Here is a 13,531-nt window from a genome sequence, read left to right as displayed (position 1 = left end):
CATTGCATATTTCTCTATTAAACATTTTTTTATTTAAAGCATAATTTATTTTATAAAGTTATTCATAAATGTAAAAATATGCACTGGAAAATCAATTTAGGGGGCAAATATTGTCCCTTAATGGTAAAGGTGTGACTGCAGTCGAAGTGGAAGAGAGGGGGTACGCAGAAGGATGGGAATCCCTTCAGGGGGTACTCCACACTAAAAAGTTTGAGAACCACTGCCCTATACCATTATATAGTTGCCCTGTCCCAAATGGCACCCTAAACACTCGCTGTCTTCTACGAGACCACACTTTCATGACGTAATGCCACTTTGACTGTCGGGAAGATGTCTGCTGCAGAGTAGAGCTGAAACGATTAGTTGACATTATCGACAACGTCGACAATAAAAAATTGACGACAAATATTTTTGTTGTCGAATAATCTTTTGATCTCATATGGCCTATTTGAAGGGCCTGCAAAAACACGGTTTGACCAGTGGGGCGCTGTAGCGCAATACTGTAATGCAGTCCTCCCTGATCCAATCCAATAGAAGAAGACACGGCGCTTGGCTTCGGAGTGCATAGTGCAAATGAAGTCGAACCCATAAAATGTGGAAGTTTAACATAGCATAAACATAACAAACATATCTACAAAAAAATGTCATGTAGAGCCACCAACTCTCATTCATACTCACTGTTCTCACGCCACACATCCATTTTCTCACGCAGTGAAAGATACATAGCGCAAAGAGGACACAGACAACGCGCTGACAGATGAGGCAGATCAGGTTACTTTTGATATAAAACAGTCTCAGCTTTTAAATTCTGTCAATTTTACTGTGGGATTTAAACAATACATGTGCTTTTGGCGCTCTTTAATGTGGCGTAACAGATCGCTGTAGCACCTCAGGTCAAGCGGCATGTGAACCTATTATCTCTTCCTCTTTTCTGCTATTAGCCTATTACAGCACAAAATAAACATGAATGAACATCAAAAAGCATGTTGAAACAGCATAACCTGATATTGCTGAGTTCAACATGTTCCTGGTTCAACATTTTTGTTGATCCTGGAACAACATTCAAATCAACCAATCATATTTGAGGGACAAGTTTATAGATTATGTCAAGTTTAGGCTTAAAATCATGAACTTGTGCTTCTACATCAGTGTTATTCATCTATCATTTCCCTCTGATTTTTGGGATAACTTATGGGTAGGGTTAGGTTTAGGGGTAGGAACAGGCTTAACACAAAATTTTCAGACTAGAATGTTGTTCCAGGATCAACAAAGTATGTTGACCCAAGAACGCATCTAACTCAACAATATCAGGACATGCGTTGAAACATACTGTACAACTTACTGAAATGAATCCATCTTTAATGTAAATCACTTAATTAAACAGAGTTTTAACCACAGAAAGATGTGAATAAAACAGCTTGCAAACTAATGTCATAAAATGTTACATTTACCTCTGGAAAGCCATTGAATGACCATAAACTCAATAGTAGTAAATAAAGGAGAAAAGAAAAAAAAGAAAAAGAAAAAAAAAAAAGATATGAAACCTAGAGAGGGGCATTTTTCAAAAAGTATGCACAATATTACATATTCATATTTTTACTCTTATTAAAAAGTTAATATTACAGTTCCCAGACTTAATAAAACACAGTACCAGTTACTGTAACAGCTGGACTTTTGATGACTTTTGAGGAGAAAAGAAAACCTGAAGTAGATTGGTCTATTCAGTTGGCTCGAAATGTATTAAAAATACACTTTCAAAAGCTGAAGTGATTTTTATTTATTAGTTAAAGTATAACTCAATATTTTAATTAATTGCTAAAGTGGAATAATTGAACCAAGCATACTGATTAATCAGGGCAATAATCGATGAATCTATGAAGTGTGCCATTTGGGACAGGGCCAGTGTAATATTTGAGAGCAAAGTCATTTGGTGTCCAGAACCATAGTGGACATTATCAAGTGCTCACATTCAATCCTATAATACACCATAAAAACCGTTATGCACTCAATGAATTCCTGGGTCCCGCCAGAAGATAGCATCAGCGTCACTTATGGCGCACTCAAGTGTCCGAATTTGATTAACCGTTTTCATTGACTCCTTTGGACATTATTAGTATAAAGTCATTTTTCATACTGAGAAAAAAAAGAGTAAAAAGAGTTTTACTTTGTCAACATTGTCTCATTTGCATCTGTTTTTATTTCTGCTACACATTTTTAGGAGAAAGTTGATAATCAAATGAAACATATCTGATAACTCAATTTAGTCAGGTCAGCTATAAAGGAGCAACCTTTAAGCAATAAAATTCAGCTCTGGTGCCCTTTCACTCTATGTGTCATGAGAGGTTAAAGGACAGTCATCCTCAAAGGATCCCCAGCCTTTACCCCATAGCGAGACACAAACAGAGCTGAGGAGCAGGAGGCCCGTCAGCCAATCAGATCGCTCAGTGCATGCCCCTTTCTCTGTAGGCACATGTCATCCTGCTTTAGAAGGTACTAGCAGAGGCAGGCGAGCTGTTGCCATGGCTATGAACAGGCCGCTGTCTATAAGGGTAGGGCAGCTGATGGATTTTGCATAGTCATGTTCAGACAGCAGCTGGGGCTAGTAGAGCTAATATGGCTCCCATCTGGACTTAGTTACCCTTTTGTATTGATGCATCTGTCCATCTGTTGTACATGTATATGCGTGTGAATGCATACTTGTGTGGATCTGTGCTTTTTGTGAAAAACAGATCCACATGAATGTGTGTTTTAAATCAAAATTGTCGTAATGTTGCTTAGGGGAAGATTATACTTATATAAATATCATCATATACTGTCGACTGTGGCATCAGAATGGACTTGAAACAACGGGTGTAATGTAATGTTACTGAAAATTTTAGTAACACTTTACAATACGGTTCATTAGTTAACATTAGTTAACTACATTAGTTAACATGAACTAATAATGAACTGCACTTATACAGCATTTATTAATCTTTGTTCATGTTAATTTCAACATTTACTAATGCATTATTAAAATCTTGTTAACATTAGTTAATGCACTGTGAACTAACATGAACAAACAATGAATAACTGTATTTTAATTAACTAACGTTAACGAAGATTAGTAAATAAGATAACAAATGTATTGCTCATGGTTAGTTCATGTTAAAATCAAATAATAGTTACATTATTAAAATCAAAAGTTGCAACTGTTATAGATATTATTTAATGGACCTGAGATAATGTGAACTAACAATGAACATTTGAATTTTTATTAACAAACAAATGTATTGCTCAATGTTAAAGGTACACTATGTAACTTTTTTGTTGTTGAAAAATAAACAAAATTTAAATCATGGGTCAATACATGATTTAATAAGTTATTATAAGTGTTTATATTTTAGACCAAACAGGATGGTTTTACGCAGGAAATATGTGCACATATGTCACTCGCCCATGCGTTTCTTGTCATATCTATAAATAGAGAAAAGTTGCTACTTTGATGTGTGCATGGTGTAGGAGTGGCATAGGTTAGTTGTCATGAGTGAGAAAAGTTGACTTGAAGCAACTAAACCTTGCACCTCTAGAGATTTTTTTTTTAATTCTGGATTTTTTTTTTTTTAAATGTGACAGCTTGTAATAAAACAAGAATCAACATTTGCTTGGCTTCACAGAGATGGCAAGGACTGAGGGATGTGAAAAAGGGATGCGGAGATGGTGTTTCTATTACTCAAAAGGTGAGTAAGGTATTTTATTAAACAGATAAATTGCCACGTAGCTCTATAACAAAGTTGATTGTAATTGTAAAGCATTATCTATTGTGAAGAGTCATTTCATTATGATGGTTGTAACGCTGTGCTAGAATTTGTTTTCAAGGAAGTACCGTGTCTATTAATGGGTAAAGCTACAGTAACATCTTCAGCTGGTCAGCTTGAGGTCCTTTCCATTTAAACTGGTTATATCTCTTAAGCCTAATAGTGAATGTTTTATGAGCGGTAGGATAATCATATTCATCCGTACAGTCACGCAGAGCCGAAGCACGGCCAAAACAATGTTCTTCCACAAAATGTTTGAGGTTTGAGGGCCAAAAGTTTAAAGGCACACTATGTAATTTTTCGCCACTAGAGGTTGATTATTCAAAACAAAGGCGTAACTTGATGACACTTTGATTTTGCGGAATCATGGGAGGTGTCATCTTCACGTCTACTATGAGGACGGGATTCGGGCAGAAATCATGTTCATGGATGAGACTGTGCGAATAATGAGAGTCAAGCATGACACATGGCTCGAGAGCAGCGGAGCTTTTATTATGCCACAGTCGTCGCTTCCGCTTCTTCCAGTCAAGCGTATGTGGGGTAATTCAGTGTTGTTTTAAACATGGTACTTGCTGTAAATCAAGAAAATTACTGTGTTATTAGCTGTATAACATGATTAGTTTTCTGTCGATGAATCCAAACAGTTGCTCACCTGTCTAATAAAACACATACTATATTAAAGCGTCTTTGGTGTTTCCATGGTTTCTACAAAATAAAAATGGAAATCAAAGGGTAACGCGGGTATGATGTCACTGATAGGCGACGCACGGACATGTTAAAATTGCATGTTTCTCTTGATTTAAACATTCTTGGAAACATTTGGGATAATGTAAGTACACAAGTCAACAGAATATATTGTTCTAGTGGTTTTGGGATATTTTAACCCAAAAATCTTACATATTGTGCCTTAATTAACATTAACTAACGGTACCTTATTGTAATGTATAACCTGATTTTTTTTTATACATTCAGGTCATGAAATTCAGGTGGCTAAATTTCATCTTGCAAAATTCATGTGCAAAATGAGCCAGAGCTCATTCCAACACAAGTGGCATGATTCATGATGTTTTGACTGTCACAAAGAAGGGTCCTCGAGAGCAGCCTGTTGTGTGACCTCTGTCGGCCGCAGGGTGAGAAAATGCTGTCAGAGCTCCATCAGGCTGCCCTCCCTGGCATGCAGTAGTCTGGTCCCATCTGCACCATATGGCACATATTCACAAGGCTCTGAGAGAGTTGCATCGCACAGCATCATTATGTAAATGGGGGCATTGCACACAAGGTCAGAACCTCAGCCTCTTCTATCATGCACACAAGACAGAGCAAACAAAGACACGGCATAATGACGCAGTGAATAATGGAGGCCTTTTAAAAATGGAGACATGGTTGATGCATGTTTGTCTTTTTTTGTCTAGACTCTCTTGGGAATGAGAGCTTAAAACCCTGAGACAGGACTGAGATGTAAACAACGAACTGGGCTTTGAAAGAATCAGGCCTTGAGAATTATTTGGGAACATGCTTGAATTGTTTCATGTCCTTTATAGCTCATATGTCTGGTTGTATTTCTCAGAGAAGCATTTTTATGGCGTGTTTTGTGAAGGGATAAAACCGATCTGTGACATATACTGGTATAATGTATAGCCTGATTGTTTATACTGCAAGTGGAAGAAGAATTTGTTTGGGCCCCTTTTAGATTTCACTTTTATTTATGGAACATAATATCGCTTCAGCGGAGAACAGAGTGGTTTGCTTTTAGTACAGTGGGAGTATCAGTAGTCTGATGACAGTTTTCTCCCAGGTTCTGACGTTTGGTGGGTTATTCCATATTAAGCTCCATCTTTGTGTGAGTTAGAGCCTATAAAAGTGGAAAATTAGAATATATTTGGCTGCCCATAAAAAAAAATAAAATAAAAAAAAACCCATTAAGTTATGGGTATGAAGTGCATCTTTATAAAGTCAATGGAGAAAGAAAAGGGCAGTGAAGCTGATAATGATAAAAAAAAATGTTATTTTTTCCCCTTCAACACCAAGCACTGTCATTGCCTTGTGTGGTGTCTATTTTGGTTTGACAACCAATAGCAACAGGGTTTTTCTTTTCACAGAATAGGTCTTTCCTGCATTTGTGATGAAAAATAAGTAAATCTTCGTCGCCCTCTACAGGCCAAAAGTATACCTGCATAACTCTAATATTCTGATAGAATTGACTGTATATTCATGCAGGGAAGCTGCTAAAATTCACGAAATTAACCTTAATATTCCCTTTAAATTCTATTTAGATATGCACATACACTAACAAAATGTGACTGTAAGAAATATAATAATGTTGCTTGGGCTTGTACAAAAGTATTTTCAATTTATTTTAGTTGAATTTGTTCCCTGAAAATGAAAATATAGAAAAAGCTAGTAAGAATGAATGAATTAATGACTAAATGAATGAATTAATGATAAATAAACTAACTAAATAATTTATGTACATAGTCTATAGTGTATACACCAGTCAGACAGTCTTGCCATGAAAAAAATGATTGCATTTATTCATGCTTTATATCCAGGGTCACTGAGACAGCATGTTATCAAGTTCGTAATCAGTTTTTTTTTTTTTTTTTTTTTTTTGAGATTAGGACATAAAGTAATAAAGATGCTGAACAGCCAGTAAAGGCTTAGCTGTGCACAGCCCTGCACTGATGCAATATGTATACTGTGATCACACCACATAATGATGCCAAACAACATCTGAACATATGAAAGCTGCCAGTGGAGATTTACAGCAAATGTGCAACGTTGGTGACTCAAACGTTCCTCTCCTCCACAAAATTCCCCCGGTGGATTAGATTCTCCATAAAAATGTATGTATGGTAATAAATTGAGAATGAAATTTCAGTCCATGCTGATGTTTCCCCACAAGTGATTTTCTGTGATGAGAGAGAGGGCAGGTAACACAAACACGGGACTCTGACTTTATAGAGGACATATAGAGGTAATTACCAAATTAAACCATATTTATTATAAGTAACACTATTCTAAAAAGAGGTATGGTGGATCTTTTGTTCCTATTGCATAAGACAACCTTCCCCCCAACCTCCACCATATAACCCCACTGGACAATTCATTTCACACTCTTTGACCCAGTGCATTCATGCATGTGTGCATTCAGATATACACTTTATGTAATGCATTCAACTGTGTTTTATAACTACACTATTGTGTCTGAGTGTGGTATGTGTGGCTATCTATCTATCTATCTATCTATCTGTCATCTATCTATCTATCTGTCTGTCTGTCTGTCTGTCTGTCGATCATTTTATCTATCTATCTATCTATCTATCTATCTATCTATCTATCTATCTATCTATCTGTCGATCATTTTATCTATCTATCTATCTGTCTGTCTGTCTGTCTGTCTGTCTATCTATCTATCTATCTATCTATCTATCTATCTGTCGATCATTTTATCTATCTATCTATCTGTCTGTCTGTCTGTCTGTCTGTCTGTCTGTCTGTCTGTCTATCTATCTATCTATCTATCTATCTATCTGTCGATCATTTTATCTATCTATCTATCTGTCTGTCTGTCTGTCTGTCTGTCTGTCTGTCTGTCTGTCTGTCTATCTATCTATCTGTCTGTCTGTCTGTCTGTCTGTCTGTCGATCATTTTATCTATCTATCTATCTATCTATCTGTCTGTCTGTCTGTCTGTCTGTCTGTCTGTCGATCATTTTATCTATCTATCTATCTGTCTGTCTGTCTGTCTGTCTGTCGATCATTTTATCTATCTATCTATATGTCTATCTGTCTGTCGATCATTTTATCTATCTATCTATCTATCTATCTATCTATCTATCTATCTATCTATCTATCTATCTATCTATCTATCTATCTATCAGTCGATCATTTTGTCTATCTATCTATCTATCTATCTATCTATCTATCTATCTATCTATCTATCTGTCATCTATCTGTCTGTCTGTCTGTCTGTCTGTCTGTCTGTCTGTCGATCATTTATCTATCTATCTATCTATCTATCTATCTATCTATCTATCTGTCGATCATTTTATCTATCTATCTGTCTGTCTGTCTGTCTGTCTGTCTGTCTGTCTGTCTGTCTGTCTGTCTGTCTATCTATCTATCTGTCTGTCTGTCTGTCTGTCTGTCGATCATTTTATCTATCTATCTGTCTGTCTGTCTGTCTGTCTGTCTGTCGATCATTTTATCTATCTATCTATCTATCTGTCTGTCTGTCTGTCTGTCGATCATTTTATCTATCTATCTATCTATCTATCTATCTGTCTGTCTGTCTGTCTGTCTGTCGATCATTTTATCTATCTATCTATCTATCTGTCTGTCTGTCTGTCTGTCTGTCGATCATTTTATCTATCTATCTATATGTCTATCTGTCTGTCGATCATTTTATCTATCTATCTATCTATCTATCTGTCTGTCTGTCTGTCTGTCGTTTTGTCTGTCTGTCTATTTGTCTGTCTGTCTATCTGTCTGTCTGTCTGTCTGTCTGTCTGTCTGTCGATCATTTTATCTATCTATCTATCTATCTATCTATATGTCTATCTGTCTGTCGATCATTTTATCTATCTATCTATCTATCTATCTATCTATCTATCTATCTATCTATCAGTCGATCATTTTGTCTATCTATCTATCTATCTATCTATCTATCTGTCTGTCTGTCTGTCTGTCTATTTGTCTGTCTGTCTTTTTGTCTGTCTGTCTATTTGTCTGTCTGTCTGTCTGTCGATCATTTTATCTATCTATCTATCTGTCTGTCTGTCTGTCTGTCTGTCTGTCTATCTATCTATCTATCTATCTATCTATCTATCTGTCGATCATTTTATCTATCTATCTATCTGTCTGTCTGTCTGTCTGTCTGTCTGTCTGTCTGTCTGTCTGTCTGTCTGTCTATCTATCTATCTGTCTGTCTGTCTGTCTGTCTGTCTGTCGATCATTTTATCTATCTATCTATCTATCTATCTGTCTGTCTGTCTGTCTGTCTGTCTGTCTGTCGATCATTTTATCTATCTATCTATCTGTCTGTCTGTCTGTCTGTCTGTCGATCATTTTATCTATCTATCTATATGTCTATCTGTCTGTCGATCATTTTATCTATCTATCTATCTATCTATCTATCTATCTATCTATCTATCTATCTATCTATCTATCTATCAGTCGATCATTTTGTCTATCTATCTATCTATCTATCTATCTATCTATCTATCTATCTATCTATCTATCTATCTATCTGTCATCTATCTGTCTGTCTGTCTGTCTGTCTGTCTGTCTGTCTGTCTGTCGATCATTTATCTATCTATCTATCTATCTATCTATCTATCTATCTATCTATCTGTCGATCATTTTATCTATCTGTCTGTCTGTCTGTCTGTCTGTCTGTCTGTCTGTCTGTCTGTCTGTCTGTCTGTCTGTCTATCTATCTATCTGTCTGTCTGTCTGTCTGTCTGTCGATCATTTTATCTATCTATCTGTCTGTCTGTCTGTCTGTCTGTCTGTCGATCATTTTATCTATCTATCTATCTATCTGTCTGTCTGTCTGTCTGTCGATCATTTTATCTATCTATCTATCTATCTATCTGTCTGTCTGTCTGTCTGTCTGTCGATCATTTTATCTATCTATCTATCTATCTGTCTGTCTGTCTGTCTGTCTGTCGATCATTTTATCTATCTATCTATATGTCTATCTGTCTGTCGATCATTTTATCTATCTATCTATCTATCTGTCTGTCTGTCTGTCTGTCGTTTTGTCTGTCTGTCTATTTGTCTGTCTGTCTATCTGTCTGTCTGTCTGTCTGTCTGTCTGTCTGTCGATCATTTTATCTATCTATCTATCTATCTATCTATATGTCTATCTGTCTGTCGATCATTTTATCTATCTATCTATCTATCTATCTATCTATCTATCTATCTATCTATCTATCAGTCGATCATTTTGTCTATCTATCTATCTATCTATCTATCTGTCTGTCTGTCTGTCTGTCTATTTGTCTGTCTGTCTTTTTGTCTGTCTGTCTATTTGTCTGTCTGTCTGTCTGTCGATCATTTTATCTATCTATCTATCTATCTATCTATCTATCTATCTATCTATCTATCTATCTATCTATCCATCTATCTATCTATCAGTCGATCATTTTGTCTATCTATCTATCTATCTATCTATCTATCTATCTATCTATCTATCTATCTATCTATCTATCTATCTATCTATCTATCTATCTGTCTGTCTGTCTGTCTATTTGTCTGTCTGTCTTTTTGTCTGTCTGTCTATTTGTCTGTCTGTCTGTCTGTCGATCATTTTATCTATCTATCTATCTATCTATCTATCTATCTATCTATCTATCTATCTATCTATCTATCCATCTATCTATCTATCAGTCGATCATTTTGTCTATCTATCTATCTATCTATCTATCTATCTATCTATCTATCTATCTATCTATCTATCTATCTGTCTGTCTGTCTGTCTGTCTGTCTGTCGATCATTTTATCTATCTATCTATATGTCTATCTGTCTGTCGATCATTTTATCTATCTATCTATCTATCTATCTATCTATCTATCTATCTATCTATCTATCAGTCGATCATTTTGTCTATCTATCTATCTATCTATCTATCTGTCATCTATCTGTCTGTCTGTCTGTCTGTCTGTCTGTCTGTCTGTCTGTCTGTCTGTCGATCATTTATCTATCTATCTATCTATCTATCTATCTATCTATCTGTCGATCATTTTATCTATCTATCTGTCTGTCTGTCTGTCTGTCTGTCTGTCTGTCTATCTATCTATCTGTCTGTCTGTCTGTCTGTCTGTCTGTCTGTCGATCATTTTATCTATCTATCTGTCTGTCTGTCTGTCTGTCTGTCTGTCGATCATTTTATCTATCTATCTATCTATCTATCTATCTATCTGTCTGTCTGTCTGTCTGTCGATCATTTTATCTATCTATCTATCTATCTATCTATCTGTCTGTCTGTCTGTCTGTCTGTCGATCATTTTATCTATCTATCTATCTATCTATCTGTCTGTCTGTCTGTCTGTCTGTCTGTCTGTCGATCATTTTATCTATCTATCTATATGTCTATCTGTCTGTCGATCATTTTATCTATCTATCTATCTATCTGTCTGCCTGTCTGTCTGTCGTTTTGTCTGTCTGTCTATTTGTCTGTCTGTCTATCTGTCTGTCTGTCTGTCTGTCTGTCTGTCGATCATTTTATCTATCTATCTATCTATCTATATGTCTATCTGTCTGTCGATCATTTTATCTATCTATCTATCTATCTATCTATCTATCTATCTATCTATCAGTCGATCATTTTGTCTATCTATCTATCTATCTATCTATCTATCTGTCTGTCTGTCTGTCTGTCTATTTGTCTGTCTGTCTTTTTGTCTGTCTGTCTATTTGTCTGTCTGTCTGTCTGTCGATCATTTTATCTATCTATCTATCTATCTATCTATCTATCTATCTATCTATCTATCTATCTATCCATCTATCTATCTATCAGTCGATCATTTTGTCTATCTATCTATCTATCTATCTATCTATCTATCTATCTATCTATCTATCTATCTATCTATCTATCTATCTGTCTGTCTGTCTGTCTGTCTGTCTGTCGATCATTATCTATCTATCTATCTATCTATCTATCTATCTATCTATCTATCTATCTATCTATCTATCTATCTATCTATCTATCTATCTATCTATCCATCTATCTATCTATCAGTCGATCATTTTGTCTATCTATCTATCTATCTATCTATCTATCTATCTATCTATCTATCTATCTATCTATCTATCTATCTATCTATCTATCTATCTATCTATCCATCTATCTATCTATCAGTCGATCATTTTGTCTATCTATCTATCTATCTATCTATCTATCTATCTATCTATCTATCTATCTATCTATCTATCTATCTATCTATCTGTCTGTCTGTCTGTCTATTTGTCTGTCTGTCTTTTTGTCTGTCTGTCTATTTGTCTGTCTGTCTGTCTGTCGATCATTTTATCTATCTATCTATCTATCTATCTATCTATCTATCTATCTATCTATCTATCTATCTATCTATCTATCTATCTATCTATCTATCTATCTATCTATCTATCAGTCGATCATTTTGTCTATCTATCTATCTATCTATCTATCTATCTATCTATCTATCTATCTATCTATCTATCTATCTGTCTGTCTGTCTGTCTGTCGATCATTTTATCTATCTATCTATATGTCTATCTGTCTGTCGATCATTTTATCTATCTATCTATCTATCTATCTATCTATCTATCTATCTATCTATCTATCAGTCGATCATTTTGTCTATCTATCTATCTATCTATCTATCTATCTATCTATCTATCTATCTATCTATCTATCTATCTATCTATCTGTCATCTATCTGTCTGTCTGTCTGTCTGTCTGTCTGTCTGTCTGTCTGTCGATCATTTATCTATCTATCTATCTATCTATCTATCTATCTATCTATCTATCTATCTATCTATCTATCTATCTATCTATCTGTCGATCATTTTATCTATCTATCTGTCTGTCTGTCTGTCTGTCTGTCTGTCTGTCTGTCTGTCTGTCTGTCTGTCTATCTATCTATCTGTCTGTCTGTCTGTCTGTCTGTCTGTCTGTCGATCATTTTATCTATCTATCTGTCTGTCTGTCTGTCTGTCTGTCTGTCGATCATTTTATCTATCTATCTATCTATCTATCTATCTGTCTGTCTGTCTGTCTGTCGATCATTTTATCTATCTATCTATCTATCTATCTATCTGTCTGTCTGTCGATCATTTTATCTATCTATCTATCTATCTATCTGTCTGTCTGTCTGTCTGTCTGTCTGTCTGTCTGTCGATCATTTTATCTATCTATCTATATGTCTATCTGTCTGTCGATCATTTTATCTATCTATCTATCTATCTGTCTGCCTGTCTGTCTGTCGTTTTGTCTGTCTGTCTATTTGTCTGTCTGTCTATCTGTCTGTCTGTCTGTCTGTCTGTCTGTCGATCATTTTATCTATCTATCTATCTATCTATATGTCTATCTGTCTGTCGATCATTTTATCTATCTATCTATCTATCTATCTATCTATCTATCTATCTATCTATCTATCTATCAGTCGATCATTTTGTCTATCTATCTATCTATCTATCTGTCTGTCTGTCTGTCTGTCTATTTGTCTGTCTGTCTTTTTGTCTGTCTGTCTATTTGTCTGTCTGTCTGTCTGTCGATCATTTTATCTATCTATCTATCTATCTATCTATCTATCTATCTATCCATCTATCTATCTATCAGTCGATCATTTTGTCTATCTATCTATCTATCTATCTATCTATCTATCTATCTATCAGTCGATCATTTTGTCTATCTATCTATCTATCTATCTATCTATCTATCTGTCTGTCTGTCTGTCTGTCGATCATTTTATCTATCTATCTATCTATCTATCTATCTATCTATCTATCTATCTATCTATCTATCTATCTATCTATCTATCTATCCATCTATCTATCTATCAGTCGATCATTTTGTCTATCTATCTATCTATCTATCTATCTATCTATCTATCTATCTATCTATCTATCTATCTATCTATCTATCTATCTATCTATCTATCTATCTATCCATCTGCCCATCTATCTGTCTGCCTGTCTGTCTGTTCAAGTAAATGTGAATATCTTTTCTCACAAGACTTATTCTAGATTC

Source organism: Chanodichthys erythropterus, chromosome 3 (genome assembly GCF_024489055.1).
Source record: "Chanodichthys erythropterus isolate Z2021 chromosome 3, ASM2448905v1, whole genome shotgun sequence".
NCBI lineage: Eukaryota > Metazoa > Chordata > Actinopteri > Cypriniformes > Xenocyprididae > Chanodichthys > Chanodichthys erythropterus.
The sequence above is the reverse complement of the archived record's forward strand: the minus strand, read 5'-3'. Positions refer to the sequence as shown.